Source organism: Pseudorca crassidens, chromosome 20 (genome assembly GCF_039906515.1).
Source record: "Pseudorca crassidens isolate mPseCra1 chromosome 20, mPseCra1.hap1, whole genome shotgun sequence".
NCBI lineage: Eukaryota > Metazoa > Chordata > Mammalia > Artiodactyla > Delphinidae > Pseudorca > Pseudorca crassidens.
In genome coordinates, this window is record NC_090315.1 from 5,393,706 (window position 1) to 5,413,002 (window position 19,297).

Sequence of the window (19,297 nt, forward strand, 5' to 3'; positions counted from 1 at the left end):
CTGGAGAGGGTGTGGAGAAAAGGGAACCCTCTCGCACTGTTGGTGGGAATGTAAATGGACACAGCCACTATGGAGAACAGTATGGAGGTTCCTTAAAAAACTAAAAGTAGAACTACCATATGTCCCAGCTATCCCACTACTGGGCATATACCCTGAGAAAACCATAATTCAAAAAGAGTCATGTACCACAATGTTCACTGCAGCACTACTTACAATAGCCAGGACATGGAAGCAACCTAAGTGTCCATCGACAAATGAGTGGATAAAGAAGATGTGGCACATATATACAATGGAATATTACTCAGCCATAAAAAGAAACGAAATTGAGTTATTTGTAGTGAGGTAGATGGACCTAGAGTCTGTCATACAGAGTGAAGTAAGTCAGAAAGACAAAAACAAATACCATATGCTACCACATATATATGGAATGTAAAAAAAAAAAGGTTCTGAAGAACCTAGGGGCACGACAGGAATAAAGACGCAGACGTAGAGAATGGACTTGAGGACACGGGGAGGGGGTAGGGTAAGCTGAGACTAAGCGAGAGGGTGGCACTGACATATATACACTACCAAATGTAAAATAGATGGCTAGTGGGAAGCAGCCTCATAGCACAGGGAGATCAGTTCATGCTTTGTGACCACATAGAGGGCCGAGATAGGGAGGGTGGGAGGGAGACGCAAAGGGAGGGGATATGGGGATATACGTATACACATAGCTGATTCACTTTGTTATACAGCAGCAACTAACACAACAATATAAAGCAATTATACTCCAGTAAAGATGTTTAAAAAAGAAAACACAAAACCACATAATCTTCTCAATAGATGCAGAAAAAGCATTTCATAAAATTCAACACCCATTCATGATAAACACTCACCAAAGTGAGTACAAAGGAGACATATCTCAACATAATAAAAGCTATTTATGATAAACCCACAGCCAACATAATACTCAATGGTGGAAAGCTGAAAGCCTTCCAGCTGAATTGTGGAACAAGACAAGGATGCCCACTCTCACCACTTCTGTCCAACATAGTATTGCAAGTCCTAGTCACAGCAATCAGACAAGAAAAAAGAAAAAGGTATTCAAATTGGAAGCAAAGAGGTAAAACTGTCATTGCATGCAGATGGCATGATACTCCATATAGAAAACCCTAAAGACTCCACACAACAACTATTAGAACTGATAAGTTAATTCAGCAAGGTAGCAGGATACAAGACTAACACAGAGACATCTGTTGCTTTTCATTCCACTAACAGTGAAATATCAGAAAAAATGTAAAATATCAATCTCTTAAAATTGCATCAAAAATAAAATACCTAGGAGTAAACCTGATGAAGGAGATGAAAGACATATACTTTGAGAACTATAAAACATTGATAAAGGAAACTGAAGATAATTCAAAGAAATGCAAAGATAGCCCATGCTCTCAGATTGGAATAATTGATACAGGTAAAATGGCCATACTACCCAAAGCAATCTACAGATTTAACACAACACCTATCAAATTACCCATGACATTTTTCACAGAACTAGAACAAATAATCCTAAAATTTATATGGAACCACAAAAGACCCAGAATTGCAAAAACAATCCTGAGGAAAAAGAACAAACCTGGGGGCATAACCCTCCCAGACTTCAGACAATACTACAAAGCTACAGTAAACAAAAGAGAATGATATTGGCACAAAAACAGACCCAAGGATCAATGGAACAGATGTGAGAGCCCAGAAGTAAACCCATACACCTATGGTCAATTTTAGTATTCGACAAAGGAGGCAAGAATATACAATGGAGAAAAGACAGTCTCTTCAACAAGTGGTGCTAGGCAAACCGGAGAGCGGCGTGTAAAAGAATGAAATTAGAACATTCTCTAACACCATATACAAAAAAAAATTCAAAATCAATTAAAGACCTAAATGTAAGACCAGATACTATAAAACTCCTAGGGAAAAACATAGGCACAACACTCTTTGACATAAATCACAGCAATATTTTTTTTGGATCCGTCTCTTTAGAGTAATGGAAATAAAAAATATATATAAACAAATGGGGTCTAATTAAACTTAAAAGCTTTTGCCCAGCAAAGGAGACTGTAAACGAAATGAAAAGACTCACTGAGAGAAGTATCTGCAAACGATGGGACCAACAAGGGATTAATTTCCAAAATATACAAACAGCTCATGGAGCTGAATATCAAAAAACAAACTACCAAGTTAAAAATGGACAGAAGACCTAAACAGACATTTCTCCAGAAGACATACAGATGGCCAACAGGTACATGAAAAGACGGTCTACATCACTAATTATTAGAGAAATGCAAACCAAAACCACAGTGAGGTTATCACCTCTACCGGTCAGAATGGCCATCATCAAAAAGTCTACCAATAATAAATGCTGCAGAATGTGTGGCGAAAAGGGAACCCTCCTACACTGTTGGTGGGAATATAAATTGGTGCAGCCACTACGGAGAACAGTATGGAGGTTTCTTAAAAAACTAAAAATAGGGCTTCCCTGGTGGTGCAGTGGTTCAGAATCTGCCTGCCAATGCAGGGGACACGGGTTTGAGCCCGGTCCTGGAAGATTCCACAGGCCGCGAAGCAACTAAGCCCATGAGCCACAACTACTGAGCCTGCGCTCTAGAGCCCGCGAGCCACAACTACTCAAGCCCGCGCGCCTAGAGCCCGAGCTGCGCAACAAGAGAAGCCACCGCAATGAAGAGTAGCCCCGCTCGCCGCAACTAGAGAAAGTCCACAGGGAGCAACGAAGACCCAAAGCAGCCATAAATAAATAAATAAATTTATTATTAAAAAAAAAAAAAAGAGTTACTGTCTGGGGGACAAGAGATGGGGAGGAGCAGAAACGACTCAGAGGTCTGGATGGAGAGGAATGACCAGAAGGTGCTGCTGTGGATAGAAACAAGGAAGTCAGAGAGGAAGGGTCTGTGAGAAACAAAACCACGTTCCCAGTGCAGGAGGCAGGTGGTGGTTCCTCTGTGTGTCAGTTGACAGGCTTAGAAATATCCCCCCGAGCCTCCTTCTCCCCTGGGGTCATCCGTTCTGTGACAGCCCCACCGGCTCCGCTAGACAAGCAAGGCAGACAGTGGAGGAGCCCTCAGTGCTTCACCCGCTTCCACCTCACATACAATGAACCCATCCAACAGCCCTGGCCCGAAGCCCCGCGAATCCATGACCCTGGTCCAGCACCACAGTCAAGCTCGGCGGCAGACTCAGGACTGGTCGCTGCAACCCAGCACCTCCTTCCTGGCTCTTCCACCCCAGGGCCTCACTCCCAGCTGAGGAATTTGATTCTCATGGCCCCAACCTGATCTACTGCAGGACCCTCCCCTAAAAATAATTCTTCCAGGGTCTCCACCTGCCTTCAAGTAAATTCCAAGTGTCTCCACATGACATTCCCTGAGGCTGACGATCAGAAGGGGCTGACCTCTCAGGACCAGCGAAGCTAACTCCTACCTCAAAGCAAGCTCCTCCCAGTTAACCACCTCCCCTCCCAAACGCACACCTGAGTCCTCACCACACTTGTTTCTTCTCAAGGGGTCATCGTTGAGCCGATTATGAAAACCACAGACCCCTTTCCAAACCACCTAGAAGTCTTCCTGATTCATCCCACTCAACTGCGAATGTATTTTGTTGTAGGATTTCTGGAAGGGTTACAGAAGAAAACCTCATCAACCACTCAGATACTGACCCACTCATCACCTAGTGGTCAGATGGTGCCGGAGCTCTATCACTGTTTATTACCACCACAGTCCTCCACAGTCCAATCCCTGCGGAGCGGCGACCATCTCAGCACAGCTGTGTGTTCATACCTTCCTTTCCGGAAAATTACCCTCTTGTCTCGAGGATAAAATCCAGGCACACTTGCAGGGTGCACTAGACCCTGTAGGACCAGGGCCCAGCATCCCCTGAACTCCAGTGCTCAGAACAGCTCCCCCTCTTCCCGGCCCAGGGTGCCGGGCCCTCACCACTCCTGTGCTAACCTCTATCAGCTTGGGTCGCTCCTTCTCCAGAAAGTCCCCGCACTTCCATCACAAGCTTGCTGGGCTTCCACCTGTCACTGTGCCTCACTGTTTTTCTCCTTCTGTACAACTGAACAAAACTAGACCCAAATTATTTATTGTCTAAATATGTATTGTCTGGTGTCATCATCAGAGCTCCATGAGTCCAGGGAAAGAATCGGTCACCGTCACCAATGAATCTCATGTCTGGATATAGTAAATGCTCAATAAACGTTGGAAGGAAGGAACAAATTTTGCATTTTCAGCATCTCGGGAAAGGGAAGGGGCTTCTCCAAGGTCACACAGGTTCTATGAAAACCAAAATCAGAACTGGAACCAAGCAGTGCGCTGGGCGGTGCCACGCATGTGTCTCTTGCTTCCACGGTGTTTGGACTGAACAGACCCAAGGGCGCCCCTTCCTCCAGACTCGGACCACCCTCCAACCTTTTTTCCAGTCACAACCTTGGAATCACCCACTCAGCTCTCCTCGCCCTCCGGGAACAGCCAACACCATTTTCTGAGCTTAGCTCCTTACTGCCGACCAAGCATGAGTTCCCAGATTCGTCACAATTACTCCGCCAGGTGGAGGCCGCAGTCACCCGCCTGGTAACGTGCATCTGCCGCTCTCCCACACCTACCTGTCTCTGCGCTTCTCTTCCCACACGACGCAGCAGCTCGCCAGGGCGTGAGACATCGTTTCGCGAACGGGCCGAGGAGAAGCCGGAGGGCCCGAGCTCACTGGAAAAGGCAAAAGCAGCGCTGTGGCCGCGCCCTCTTCCAGGACGTGCCGAAGCCGTCCCAGGAGCGTGGGGAAAGCCCAGGACGCCGTGGAAGCCGCCCGGCTGACGGAGAAGAACCTGCGCCAGGCCCTGTGGGTCCGCAGGCCCTGGGCTCTGCCCGCGCAGACTCCACCTCTACACCTCCTGGAGCCACGTCCTGGATGAGCAGGTGAAGCTCATCAAGATGGGCGACCGCCTGAGCAACCTCCGCAGGCTGCTCGGCCCCCAGGCTGGGCTCGGCGAGTGTCTCTTCCAAAGGCTCAGCCTCAGGCACCACTAGGAGCCCCTGGAGCCCAGCGGCCTGTGAGGAGCCCCTCCGGGGTCAGGGCTTCTGCCTGCAGCCTGTCCCTGCAGCCACTGGGCAGCTTGTTAACCGCCCTGGAGCCCTCTCCGCGCCCTGGGCGGAGCCAAAACTGGGCTGCTCCTAGGCCCTGCCCTGCATCCTCAACTTCCTGTCCCGGGACGAGTGTCACTCTCTGGCTTTGGGTTTGGCCCGAGGAGAGGCAGAGTGCGTGGGGTCTGGTGAGACCCACATGTGGTCTGGAAGGTCCCAGAGCCTGCTGTCTCCTGGGCCCCATCCTGCAGGTAGAGCAGCGTGAGGCCCTGGGGGGCTGTTCCTCTTTCTGAGAGGCTGCTATGAAGGAACCCGACGTGTCACACAGAGCCTGCACCTCGTCACCCCCCGTGCATCTGTCTGTCCTGCTGGCTCTGTGGACTTTGTGAGACACCAGCACGGCTGGGGACCATGGGAGGCACAGCCACGACCCCGACCCTCACTGCCCTTCTCTGCCTCTGTGAGCTTTGGGGAAGGGAGCGGGGAGGGGGCCCCTCTCCTCCCAGGTCTGAAGCTGAGAGACCCCAGGTCTCAGGAGATCAGTGGGGGCAGAAATTGTGGGGGAGGAAGGATGTGCTCAGCCCCAGATCTGACCCCAGAACTCAGGGCCCAGAGCAGGCCTGGAGCATCTATGATGTGTGCTGGGGGATGGGCGCTCACAGGGAACTCTCTCCCAGGGCTGAGTCAGGGCCCGTGGATCCAGGTCCAGGTAAGTGAGGCCCCCCAGACCTCCTGCTTCAACCCAACAACCCCCTGGTCATCTGGGGGGAACACAGCAGATCTGAAATGATGCTGACCTGTCTGGGAGGGGCCTGGGGAATGACAGCTGGGGAAACTGAGGGGAGAAGGGCACCCCTAACTCTTCAGGTCTGATCCCTTTCCAGGGGTCCTCCCCAAACCCTCCATCTGGGCTGACCCAGGTGTCATGGTCACCAAGGGAAGCCCTGTGACCATCTTGTCTCCGGGATCTCTGAGGGCTGATGTCTACCGTCTGTATAGAGAGAGGCCCTCTGGACTCTGGGAGGCTAAGGCCCCACAGGACTCCAGTAACAAGGCCAGTTTCCCCTTTGACTCCTCGAGCTCAAGCACTGCAGGGCAGTACCAGTGTGTCTATCACTGCAGGAAAGACAGGTCAGAGTGGAGTGACCCGCTGCCCCTGGTGGGGACAGGTAGGAGGGAGGACCCGGGTCCCCTCCCACTGCGGCAGCGTCCTTACAGGCAGAGGGAGCAGAGTGTGGGCTCAGGGGCACGGACGTCTCCCCTCACAGCCCACACCTGCGGTGAGCGGGGTGAAGGCCCCCTTTAACCCAGCCCCTTCCCCTCCGTCTCAGCAGCCGCGCCCTGTGGCGGCCTCAGGAGGGGGCGTGTCCCTGGCAGCTCACAGTTTGCAGCGGGCACTCTGCACCTGCTGAAGGAGGGAGGCGCCGACCCGCCCGACGCCGGACATCGAGGACCCATGGGAGGGGACAGGCCGTGTGCCCTGTGGGCCCCCTAAACTCCTCCCGTGGGGGAACCCGCGGATGCTATGATTCTCCCAGCTCCCTGCACACGTGTGGTCACACCCCAGTCACCCTCTGCATCGCCAGGTCACAGGTGAGGGCCCCCAGCCCCATCGTTTCCTGGACCCCTGACCTGAGCCTTGTGCCCAGTGAGCCCTGGGGTGATGGGGGGTCAGGGGCAGTGGCCTCCCGGGGCAGAACCACTGGCGGGAGGCCTGGGAGGGACCAGGAGAGCTCTCACTGCAGCCCCAGTGAGCAGTGTGGGGTGTGCGTCCCCCTCGGCGCCACTGTCCCTTCTCTGCAGGGGTGTACAAGGAGCCCTCGCTCTCAGCCTAGCCGGGCTCTCTCGTGCTCCGTGGAGACAGCCTGATCGCCGGTGAGCAGCCCCTGTCCTGCCCCACGTCCTGACTGTGCTGTCAGGGTGCTGGGCCCAGAGCCACCCCTGGTCGTGATGGGGTCCTGGGAGGGGTCCTAGAGCAGACACTGAGACAGGGCAGTGGTCCAGGGAGAGTGAGTGAGAAAAATGGAGCGGGTGCCGGGAGATAAGAGAGACCCACACAGAGGGGCTGAGAGCAGCTGAGAGGGGGTCACAGACAGGGTCCCTGGAGAGAGGATGGTGGTCCCTCAGCTCAGGGTCAACGGTGTGTTGGGGGTGGCTCTGTACACATCACGACCTTCCTCGCCCCCAGGAATGTACAGGAAACCCTCCCTCTTAGCCCAGCTGGGGGCCTCAGGAACCAGCAGAGAGAACGTGACCCTGCAGTGTGGCTCTGAGGTCTGGTCCGATCCCCTCCATGTGTCCAAGGAGGGGTCACTCACTCCTCCCCAGAACCTTCGTCTGCAGGACACGGCTCCACCCTTTCAGAACAACTTCACCTTGAGTCCTGTGACCTCAGCCCACAGTGGGACCTACACGTGCTACAGCTCACTCAGCACCTCCCCCTCCCTGAGGTCACAGCCCAGCGACCCCTGGAGCTCCTGCTCTCAGGCGAGGAGCCCCCTCCCCATATCCATCGAGGAGCCAGACCCTCGGCTCACAGCCCTGTCCCAGGGCAGCTCTGAGCTGGAGGAGAAGAAGGGGGACACAGGGACGTCAGCCACAGGTGGCCCCACCCCATGGAGGGAGGGACAATACAGGGGGAGTCCCTCTCCCTCTACTCCACTCACCCCACCCCAGGGTCCAGGCAGTGCTAGGTGTGTGCAGAAGGGAGACAGAAGAGCGGAAGCTCTGAACTTTGAGGGAAGACGTGGAGCTAAGAACAACATGAGGATCCAGACACGCGCCACATCCTCCTTCTGTCATTGTTCCTGGCAGCACTGGGGGCCTGCAGACTCTCACCCACATGCACGAACACCATGTCTGCTGAGTAACAGAGTCCTCTTAGCCTAGAAGAGACACAGTCTCCCCAGTCCTGGGCTGAACTTCTGTTAACCCTTCCCCACTAAATCTTTACAGAAGGGTCGCTTCCCACTGGACCTGGGGCTGGGAGTGGAGATGAAGGAAGGAGGGGGCTTCATGTCTCAAGTATAACTGAGGTCACTGGTGCCTATTGGGTGGTCATAGTGAGAAGAAATGCATGAAGGGGAAGATGCCCAGCTGAGACAGGGAGAGAAGAGCAGGTGCCCTCCTCGCCTCTGTCTGGGTGCTGATTCCTAGGAGCACTTAGAGTCATCACGGCACCTATGGAATCAGCCCCACAATATGAAGGGCAGAGTGAAGGTGGCCTCTCATTTTCGGGTCAGGGAGGTGGTGGGATTCACTGGAGAGCTACATGTAAGTCATCAAATTAGAACACTCCCTCACACCATATACAAAAATAAACTCAAAATGGTTTAAAGACCTAAATATAACACAAGACACTATAGGACTTCCCTGGTGGCGCAGTGGTTAAGAACCCGCCTGCCAATGCAGGAGACACGGGTTCGAGCCCTGGTCTGGGAAGATCCCACATGCCGTGGAGCAACTAAGCCCGTGCACCACAACTACTGAGCCCGTGCTCTAGAGCCCGCGAGCCACAACTACTGAGCCCGCGTGCCACAACTACTGAAGCCCACGTGCATAAAGCCCGTGCTCTGCAACAAGAGAAGCCACTGCAATGAGAAGCCCACACACCACAGTGAAGAGCAGACCCCGCTCGCTGCAACTAGAGAAAGTCCTTGCGCAGCAACGAAGACTCAACACAGCCAAAAATAAATAAATAAAATAAATTTTTTTAAAAAGACACGACACTATAAAACTGCTAGAAGAGAACATAGGCAAAACACTCTTTGATATAAATTGTACCAGTATTTTCATAGCCTTATTTATTTTTTGGCTGTCCCGCGCCTCTTGCAGGATATTACTTCCCCGACCAGGGCTTGAACCTGGGCCACGGCAGTGAAAGTGCTGAGTCCTAACCACTGGACCACTAGGGAACTCCCAACTGTACTAATATTTTCTTAAATCAGTCTCCCAAGGCAAAAGAAGTAACAGCAAAAATAAACAAATGGGGCATAATCAAACTTAAAAGCTTTTGCCCAGCAAAGGAAACCATCAACAAAATGAAGACACAACATACGCAATGGGAGAAAATATTTGTAAACAATGCGACCAAAATATACAAACTGCTCATATGACTCAAACTCAAGGAAATAGACAACCCAATCAAAAAACGGGCAGAAGAACTAAATAGACATTTTCCCAAAGACATACAGACAGCCAACAGGCACATGAAAAGATGCTCAACAATGTTAATTACTAGAGAAATGTAAAGCGAAACTACAATGAGGTATCACCACGGTACAGTCACCAGGGCTAACGTCAAAAACTGCAAATAATAAATGCTGGAGAGGGTACGGAGAAAAGGGAACCCTCCTACACCCTTGGTGGGAATGTACATTGGTGCAGCCACTGTGAAAAACAGTAAGGAGGATGCTCAAAAACCTCAAAGTAGAGTTACCACATGATCCAGCCGCCTGGGCATATGTCTGGAGAAAACCATAATTTGAAAAGATACATGTACCTCAGTGTTCATAGCAGCACTATTTACAAGACAAGCCACATAGCCAAGACATGGAAACAGCCACAGTGCCCATCAACAGGTGATGGATTAAGAAGATATGGTATATATATGGTATATATATACACATACATATATATACATAATGGAATATTATTCAGCCATAAAATATGAAAATTGCCATTTGCAGCAGCATGGATGGAACTAGACAATAGTATGTGTAGTTAAACAAGTCAGAGAAAGACACATACCATATGATATCACTTATATGTGAAAAATAATACAAAGAAATCTGTACACAAAATAGAAACAGACTCACAGACATAGCAAACAAAATTATGGTTACCAAAAGGAAGAGATGGGGGCAGGATAGAAATTAAAAGTATGGGATTAACAGATGCAAACTACTATATGTATAATAGATAAGCAACAAGGATTTACTGTATAGCACAGAAAATTATACCCAATATCTTGTAATAACCTATAAAGGAATATAATCTGCAAATCACACACACACATACACACACACACAAAAGAATCACTATGCTGTACACCTGAAACTAACAATATTGTAAATCAACTATACTTCAATTTTAAAAAGAAGTATAATTGATATGAGAAGAGATGACAGAAAATGCAAAAAAAGAACTACAGGCACCACAAATAGTCAAAGAATCTTGAAAAAGAAAAAGCTGGAGGAATCACTGCCAGATTTCAAAATATACTACAAAGATATAGTATTAAAACAGTATGCTGGGCTTCCCTGGTGGCGCAGTGGTTGGGAGTCTGCCTGCCGATGCAGGGGACACGGGTTCGTGCCCGGTCCGGGAAGATCCCACGTGCCGTGGAGTGGCGGGGCCCGTGAGCCATGGCCGCTGAGCCTGCGCGTCCGGAGCCTGTGCTCCGCAACGGGAGAGGCCACCACAGTGAGAGGTCCGCATACCACAAAAAGAAAACAACAACAGTATGGTAATAGAAAACAACAAACAGATATATAGACCAACGGAACAGAATGAAAATCCTAGAAATAAACCGACCCGTGTGTAGTCAACTAATATTTGACAAGAGAGTCAAGAGTACACAATGGGTAAAGGATAGTCTCTTCAATAAATGGTGTTGGTCATATATACAATGGAATATTACTCAGCCATAAAAAGAAACGAAATTGAGTTATTTGAAGTGAGGTGGATGGACCTAGAGTCTGTCATACAAAGTGAAGTAAGTCAGAAAGAGAAAAACAAATACCATATGCTAACACATATATATGGAATCTAAAAAAATAAAATCGTTCTGAAGAACCTTGGTTCTGAAGAACCTAAGGTCACAGATGTAGAGAATGGACTTGAGCACATGGGGAGGGGGAAGGGTAAGCTGGGATGAAGTGAGAGAGTGGCATGGACATATATACACCACTAAATGTAAAACACATAGCTAGTGGGAAGCAGCCACATAGCACAGGGAGGTCAGCTCAGTGCTTTGTGACCAGCTAGAGGGGTGGGATAGGGAGGGTGGGAGGGAGACGCAAGAGGGAGGAGATACGGGGACATATGTATATGTATAGCTGGTTCACTTTGTTATAAAGCAGAAACTAACACACCATTGTAAAGCAATTATACTCCAATAAAGATGTTAAAAATAAATAAATGGTGTTGGAAAAACGGTGTATTGCGTGCAAAGCACGTCATTAGACCTTTCCTTATCTTGCCACTACATTTTGGATTAGAACATTTACGATTTACCCTCTTAACAACTTTCAAGTATATACTACATTACTGCTAATTATAATCACAATGCTGTGCATTAGATCCCCAGAACTTATTCATCCTCTACCTAGAAGCCTGAAGAACTGTAGTTTGTTAATTTTGCCTGCTGTATTATATACTGGAAACATCCTTGTAGTATTTTATTGTCTATATGAGCAAGTTCTTCTAGGTTTTATATGGCAAAAATCTCCTGGGTAGCATAAACATATTTGAAAATCTAAGGGATAATGATGCATTTCTTATTTAATTGGCTGTCTTATTTTGTATAACCAGAAACAATGTGGAGTAATTCCTTTTGTCCCAGACCTTCTCTAACACGTGTTATTGTCAGACTTTAAAAACAGTTTGCTAGTCTCACATTCAAGATATTGAATTCTTAGATTAAAATTTCCCCAAAGAAATCTCCAGGCCTAAATGGTTTTACTTGCAAATTCTAGAAAACATGTAAAAACAATAATATTAATTCTACTCAACCTCTTCTAGAAACTAGATGAGGAGGAAATGTTGTATTAATTTATGAGGCCAGACCAACTCTCATAGTAAAAGTAAAGAAAACGAAAACAAAATGAAACAAAAATTTGCAGGCCAGTCTCCCTCATGAGCATAAACACAAACATCTTCAACAAAATATTAGCAAATCAAATCTAACAACATACTTTTAAAATACTACACCACATCCAAGTGGGGCTTATCCCAGGAATGCAACATTGGCTTGATATTCAAAAATCAAGAAACCAGGGCTTCCCTGGTGGCGCAGCGGTTGAGAGTCCGCCTGCCGATGCAGGGGACGCGGGTTCATGCCCCGGTCCGGGAAGATCCCACATGCCATGGAGCAGCTGGGCCCGTGAGCCATGGTCGCTGAGCCTGCGAGTCCGGAGCCTGTGCTCCGCAACGGGAAACGCCACAACAGGGAGAGGCCCGCCTACCACAAAAAAAAAACAAAAAAAAAACAACTGGACAGAAGACCTAAATAGACACTTCTCCAAAGAAGACATACACATAGCCAAGAGGCATGTGAAAAGATGTTCAACATCACCAATTATTAGAGAAACACAAGTCAAAACCACAGTGAGGTATCACCTCACACTGGTCAGAATGGCCATCATCAAAAATCTACAAATAATAAATGCTGGAGAGGGTGTGGAGAAAAAGCAACCTTACTACACTGTTGGTGGGAATGTAAATTGTTGCAGCCACTATGGAGAACAGTGTGAAGGTCACTTAAAATCTAAAAACAGAGTTCCCTTATGATCCTGCAACCTCACTCTTGGGCATATATCTGGAAAAAACTCTAATTCAAAAACATGCATGCACCCCAATGTACCTAGCAGCACTATTTACAATAGGCAAGACGTGGAAGCAACTTTAATGTCCATCGACAGATGGATAAAGAAGATGTGATATATGTATAATAGAATATTACTCGGCCATAAAAAAGAATGGAATAATGCCATTTGAAGCACCATGAATGGACTTAGAGATTATCATATTAAGTGAAGTATGTCAGAAAGAGAAAGACACATATCATGTGATTTCACTTATATGTGGAATCTTAAAACATGGTACAAATAAACTTATTTATAAAACAGAAATACACTCACAGACAGACAAAACAACCTTATGGTTACCAAAGGGGATAAAGGGGGAAGGGATCAATTAGGAATTTGGGATTTGCAGATACACACTACTTTACATAAAATAGATAAACAACAAGGACCTACTGTATAGCACAGGGAACCATGCTCAATATCTCATAAAAATCTTTAACGGAAAGAATCTGAAAAAGAATATGTATATATAAGTGAATGACTTTGCTATACACTTGGAACTAACGCAACATTGTAAATTAACTATACTTCTATTAAAAAAAAAAAAAAAGAAGTAATCTTGCCCCCACTGCGGGTGAGGGAGAACCCTAGTCCCCTTAAGTGGAGGATGCCCTGGTGTCTAGGTCTGTGGTCTCTTCAAGTGCTGACTAATGGCATTCTCATTTCTCTCATTAGAGACTGTGACAGATATCTGTTTAGTCTTCTCATTTTATTTCCTGTGTAGATTAGCTATTGTTTCTATTTTTCCATTTCTGGTCTCACTAGGATGCATTCTAGAAAAATTAATCAACGTTTTAGGCAAGATGGCAGAACAGCAAGTCCCAGCTCTCATCCCCGCACATAAACAGTGACAAAAGTACGGTATTTGGGGAAAATAAATTTTATGCGAACTGCAGGATCCAGTTAGCAAGGTGCGACACCTCGAATGAGCATAGAACCAAGAAAAACCACTTTGAAAGGATAAGAGGAGCAGTTCCCTCCCCCGTCTCCCCTCCCCCAAGCTGGCACCCTCAGCGCTGAGAGCCTCCTCCGTTCGGCCCAGGCCAGAGGGAGTCAAGCTGCACCCACATCCCCAGGCTCCGGGCACTGCCTCACAGACCTCCTGGCCTCTCATCTCACTCAGAGCCCGAGGCCACAGGCCCATGTGGGGGCAGCAAAAGAGGAAGAGAGGGACAGGCGCTGTAGTAGCCGGCAGAGCCTGGCAGGATGGACAGGAGGACCGATCCTGAGACTTCTCCCTCAGGAGGAGGAAAATGGAGCCCGCCCCCAGCCCCGCCATCCCCCGCACTCCTCCAGGGGAAGCGGGGACACGGTGAAGGCACACAACTAGGAATCCTTTCCCCAGGAGGGAGGGACGTGGAGCTGCACGTCCACAGAACACGTCTGAGAGGCTCCAGAATCTCTGACTGGGCTGGTCTGCAAACTCCGACCATAAAGGCTGGAAGAGGCGGCTGTTTCTTCCAACACACACACACCAAAGCAAAGCTGTAAGACACACGAAGAATCAGGGAATGTGACACTGCCGAAGGCAAGACATAAACCGTAGAAGATGAAGGTCTATCAGATGCCTAACTGCTCAAAATAACTGTCTCAAAGAAGCTCCGTGAGCTATCTTCCACAAGGGTGCCAAGAACACACAATTGGGAAAGGATAGTACTTTCAATAAATGATGCTGGGAAAACTAGACACCCACATGCAGAAGAATGAAACTGGACCCTCAGCTCACACCATATATAAAATCAAGTCAAAATGGACCAGAGACTTAACCGTAAGGACTGAAACCATAAAACTACAAGAAGAAAGCATAGGGGAAAAGCTTCTTGACGTGAGTTTGGACGATGGTTTTTTGGATATGACACCAAAAGCACAGGCAACAAAGACAAAAATAGACAAGGGGATTGCATCATATTAAAAGCTTCTACACAGCAAAGAAAACAGACAACAGAGTGAAACGGCAACATATAGAATGGGAGAAGATATTTGCAAACCATGTATCTGATAAGGAGCTACTTGTCAAAATATACGAGGAGCTCACACAACTCAACGCAAAGTAGTAACAACCCAATTTAAAAAACAGGTAAAGGACCTGAATAGGCATTTCTCAAAAGAAGACATTCCAATGGCCAAACAGTACAGGAAGAGGTGCTCAACATCACTAACCCTCAGGGAAATACAAATCAAAACCACAATGAGATACCACCTCACACCTGTTAGAATGGCTGTTATGAAACAGACAAAAGATAACAAGTGTTGGGCTTCCCTGGTGGCACAGTGGTTAAGAATCCACCTGCCAACGCAGGGGACATGGGTTCGAGCCCTGGTCGGGGAAGATCCCACGTGCCACGGAGAAGTAAGCCTGTGTGCCACAACTACTGAGCCTGCGCTCTAGAGCCCACAAGCCACAACTACTGAAGCCCGCGGGCCTAGAGCCTTTGCTCCACAACAAGAGAAGCCACCGCAATGAGAAGCCCGCACACCGCAAGGAAGAGTAGCCCCCGCTCACCGCAACTAGAGAAAGCCCACGCACAGCAACGAAGACCCAGCGCAGCCAAAGATAAATAAATAAGTTAATTAAAAAAAAAGATAACGAGTGTTGGCAAAGTTGTGGAGAAAAGAGAACCCTATGCATTGTTGCTGGGAACACAAATCGGTGCAGCCACTGTGGAAAACAGTATGGAGTTTCCTCAAAAAATTAAAACTACAACTACCTACCATAGGATCCAGCAATTCCACTTCCGGGTATATAGCCAAAGCAGATGAAACCACGATCTCGGAGAGATATCTGCACTCCTATGTTCACTGCAGCATTATTCACATTAGCCAGGATATGGATACAACCTCAATGCCTGTCGAAAGATGAAGAGATAAAGAAAATGTGAGATACGCACGCGCGCGCACACACACACACTGGAATATTATTCAGCCTTTAAAAAGAAGGGAATCCTTCCGTTTGGGAAACGTGGATGAAACTGGAGGACATTATGTGAAGTAAAAGAAGCCAGACACAGACAGACAAATACGGCCCGAGCTCACTTCCCTGGGGGATCTAGAATAATCAGGCTCATAGAAACACAGAGGAATGGTAGTTGCCAGAGGCTGGGAAAGGGGTCAGTGGGGAGATGCTGGTCACGGGGAACAAAGTTTCAGTTACGCAGTCGAGTCACTTCTGGAGATGTGATGTACGGTGATGTGACTACAGTTCACAATATTCCATCGTAGACTTGAAATTTGCTTACAGGATAGACCTTAAGTGTTCTCACCACACACACACTCCCACACAAATGTTCAGTATGTGAGGTCATGGATATGTTAATTAGCTTAATTGTGGTGATTATATCACAAGGTAAGTGTATATAAAAACATCAAGTGGGACTTCCCTGGCGGTCCGGTGGTTAAGAATCCACCTTCCAATGCTTGGGACGCAGGTTGGATCCCTGGTCAGGGAACTAAGATCCCACATGCCACGGGGCAACTAAGCCCACAAGCTGCAACTACTGAGCCCATGCACTCTGGAGCCTGCGCACGCAACGAAAGATCCCGCCTGCCACAGCGAAGATCCTGCGTGCCACAACTAAGACCCAACACAGCCAAATAAATACATAAATAAATAAATGCTTTTTTAAAAAATAAAAACATTAAGTTGTACATCTTAAATATACACAATTTTTGTTACTTATATCTCAATAAAGCTGAAAATGTTTTCTTTCATTTAATTACACCAAGCACATTGGTAGTTATTCCATCTCTAATTTTAGGCTGTTACTCCCATGTTAACATATGTATTTACATTTTTATTTCTAAACAGCTATGCATTCTCCTCCTCCATTAGAGAAGACAATGTTCTCATTATACTTCACCTGAAATATGGGTACTCTATATACGTGCATGTGCGTGTGCACATCTGTGCGCCTGTGTGCACACGTGTGGGTGCATCTGTGGGTGCTTGTACTAGTTGTGTTAGTTAATTTTTCAGTGCTTTTCATACCATTTTTTTCTCATATGACATCTCACTTTCTCCATTACATCTCATAGTATTCCTTTCACTGAGTGTGAAAATAGTAAAATATCTAAGAACTTGCGTCTCTGGAAATGCCTTCTTTCACTCTCATTCTCTTTATCAAGTTACTTGGAAACATTTCTTATTTCAAACTAAGTGTGTGTCTCAACTACTGGGAGAGGAACATACAGGTGATGGGTAAGGGTTCCATCCCCACCAGAACCCTCCTTCTCTCTCAGGAAGACGCAGCCTGACGTGGTGGGCTTGGCGGAATGGACACAGCTCCCACAGGTCAGATGTGGTGGCTGGAACCTCCTCGCAGTTAGGGATTTACCCTCTGATGAGCCTTTCACTTTTGTCCCTTAAAAATAATTTGGCTCAGTGTAAAATTCTTCCCAATTAATTCCCTGAAGGTATTTCTCCAGTATCTTCTGGCATCGCCTTTTGGTACGGGGTAGTCTGGTCCCAATGAGCTTGTCATTCTCTTAATGGTAATTTGCATTTTCTACAGGAAGTAGTTTCAGGACATTTGTAGGGCCTCACGACAGTCGTCCTTGATTTTTTTCAGTTGAAATGTTCACAAAATAGAATTAACCATTTCGAAGCGTACAATTCACTCTGAGATACTTTTTTTTAAAATTTAACCTTCATTTTCTTAATTTACCATGAAGGGTCAAGATACAGATGTCACTTTTAAATACAGGCGTCCTAGCACTTAGTTGGCCTGTCCTCATCTCTGAAAAATGTTCAATTCTTCATTTCTTTGGCCGTTGTTATACGTCACGACCTTTCCTTCTGACACTTACAATAGATATGACGTGGGCCCTCCTCATTCTATTCCCCAAGTATCTTGAATTTCCATTTCTGGTCTCTCTAACCTTCATTGTGGAACATTTCCTCGATATTCTTTTCAATTCCATAACTGGTCCCTCAGCTGTCTTGTCCTTAATGGGATGACATTTTTTAATGTGTTCATCCTACTGGATTTGTCATCTCTACCTTTTCTAACTCTTAATACCTGTCCTTTCTTCTATAAAATAATCCATATGGTTGCCTCCCTTTATTTTTCAGATACTTAAACACGCTTAATTTAAATCGACTGTCATATTTCCCTACTGATTCTTTTTTTGCATATTTTTATTTCAGCAAAGCCACTAATTGTGTTGTCATACAATCAAGATATTCACATCAAGTATGATCTACATTTTTTTCACCTCTTTATTGGTTTCCTACTGATTCTGTTTCCTTGCCTAGGACACCCCCATTCGTCAGCAGACGGCTGTCCGTAGCACTGTCATCATTACTAGGGTCACTGTGATGTCCATTCCTGTTAAAGGCTCTGCCCTCACACCCCCGGTCTCTCCTAGAAGGCTTCTCCCGGGGCTGTCCTGGGAGTCAGGCTGACCAGGGAAGACTGCTGCAGCTGCTCTGCCCCGTGCTGCCCACCGTCTCAGACTTAGCATCTGCTCACAGCTGTGGCCTCAGGGATGGTCCAATGGGACCCTCACACACTTACAAGGGTGGACGCCCAGGGCTGACAGTCGTGGACTGAGTCTGTTTCACGCCACACAGGGGAGGTGCCTCAATGCTGACCACGGGCTTGGGGCAGTGAGCAGAGCTATCCCAGTGCCCGTCCAGAAAGGCGGGGAACTGGGGCCGCAGCTTCAACCTCCACCTGGAGCCCTGACCCCTCCCTGCCTGTGAGGACCTGGGTCCCTCTCTCTGTCCACACAGGTGGGAACCTCCTCCCTATGACCCTCTTGATGATCCCAGTCAGCGGGGACCACTCAGCCTAGTTCCCTCTTCTTTAATCTGGTTCCCTCTCCATTCGGGGAACTTTCTTTCTCTTTTTCTGCATGTGTCTGTGGGTACGTGTTTCAGAAATATTCAAAATAGCATTTCTCAGTGTTAGGAGCAGAGGAGGGCTCTTAGGTGGGCACCACAATCACCCACTTTGCCGTGGAGTCTGAGCCCAGGATCCTCTCATGTCCCACCCACTGCTGTTGTCACCTGTTCTGGATATTAACAATGGTGATCCTGCAATGAACCTGACACCATTGAGCTCACAGCCACTCTGAGGAGTGGGGCTCGCAACAACATGCAGAGGAGGAAACTCAGGCTCAGAAAGGGCACTGCCCTCACGGTTACAAGAGCAGTGGGGACAGACTTAAATAGAGATGTTTTCCTTCAAAGGGAGACCTCTAACTCAAATCAAGGTCCCCTAAGCTTCCAGGCAGGACGACAGGACGGGGAGGAGAGCCCTGTCCAAGGCTCAAGGGCCACCGAGCATGCAGGAACGACTCAGGGGCTTGTTCCCAGGAAGGTGCGGTGCACGCTGTTTCAAGAAAAAGGGAGAAGTCCCTGAAGGGGGCTGAGACAGAAAGCAAACCCACACTCTGGGGCCAGGGGAGCAGGCATGTTTCCTTCCTTATTGCCCCGAACTTCTCCTCTGTGCTCATTGCCACACTGACCTCCACGGAGCTGTAGGCAGATGTTAAACGTGTGTGTCTGCTGATCTGAGCTCTGCGGTGCAGCAGGTTCCTGCAAACTCCCTGAAGCATTGCCAGAGCCTGGGTGAC

The 19,297-nt window shown here is 47.7% G+C and overlaps 1 protein-coding gene across 17 annotated transcripts in view; it reads right to left on the reverse strand.

The window, feature by feature from the left end:
- The window catches only part of CDC42EP5 (CDC42 effector protein 5), a 149,099-nt gene that overhangs the window by 61,215 nt on the left and 68,587 nt on the right, over positions 1 to 19,297 (reverse strand). For 10 of the 17 annotated variants that reach the window (XM_067719282.1, XM_067719275.1, XM_067719280.1 and 7 more), the window contains 4 exons: positions 15,434 to 15,567; positions 4,658 to 4,757; positions 3,524 to 3,662; positions 2,831 to 2,907 (listed from right to left, as the gene is read on the reverse strand). The exons of 2 other annotated variants lie outside the window; for them this stretch is intronic. The gene's annotated coding sequence lies outside the window, so the exon portion shown is untranslated. Of the gene's footprint in view, positions 1 to 2,830; positions 2,908 to 3,523; positions 3,663 to 4,657; positions 4,758 to 15,433; positions 15,568 to 19,189; positions 19,210 to 19,297 lie in introns of those variants that run through there. 5 more of the 17 variants (XM_067719287.1, XM_067719289.1, XM_067719291.1 and 2 more) reach the window with 3 other exon arrangements.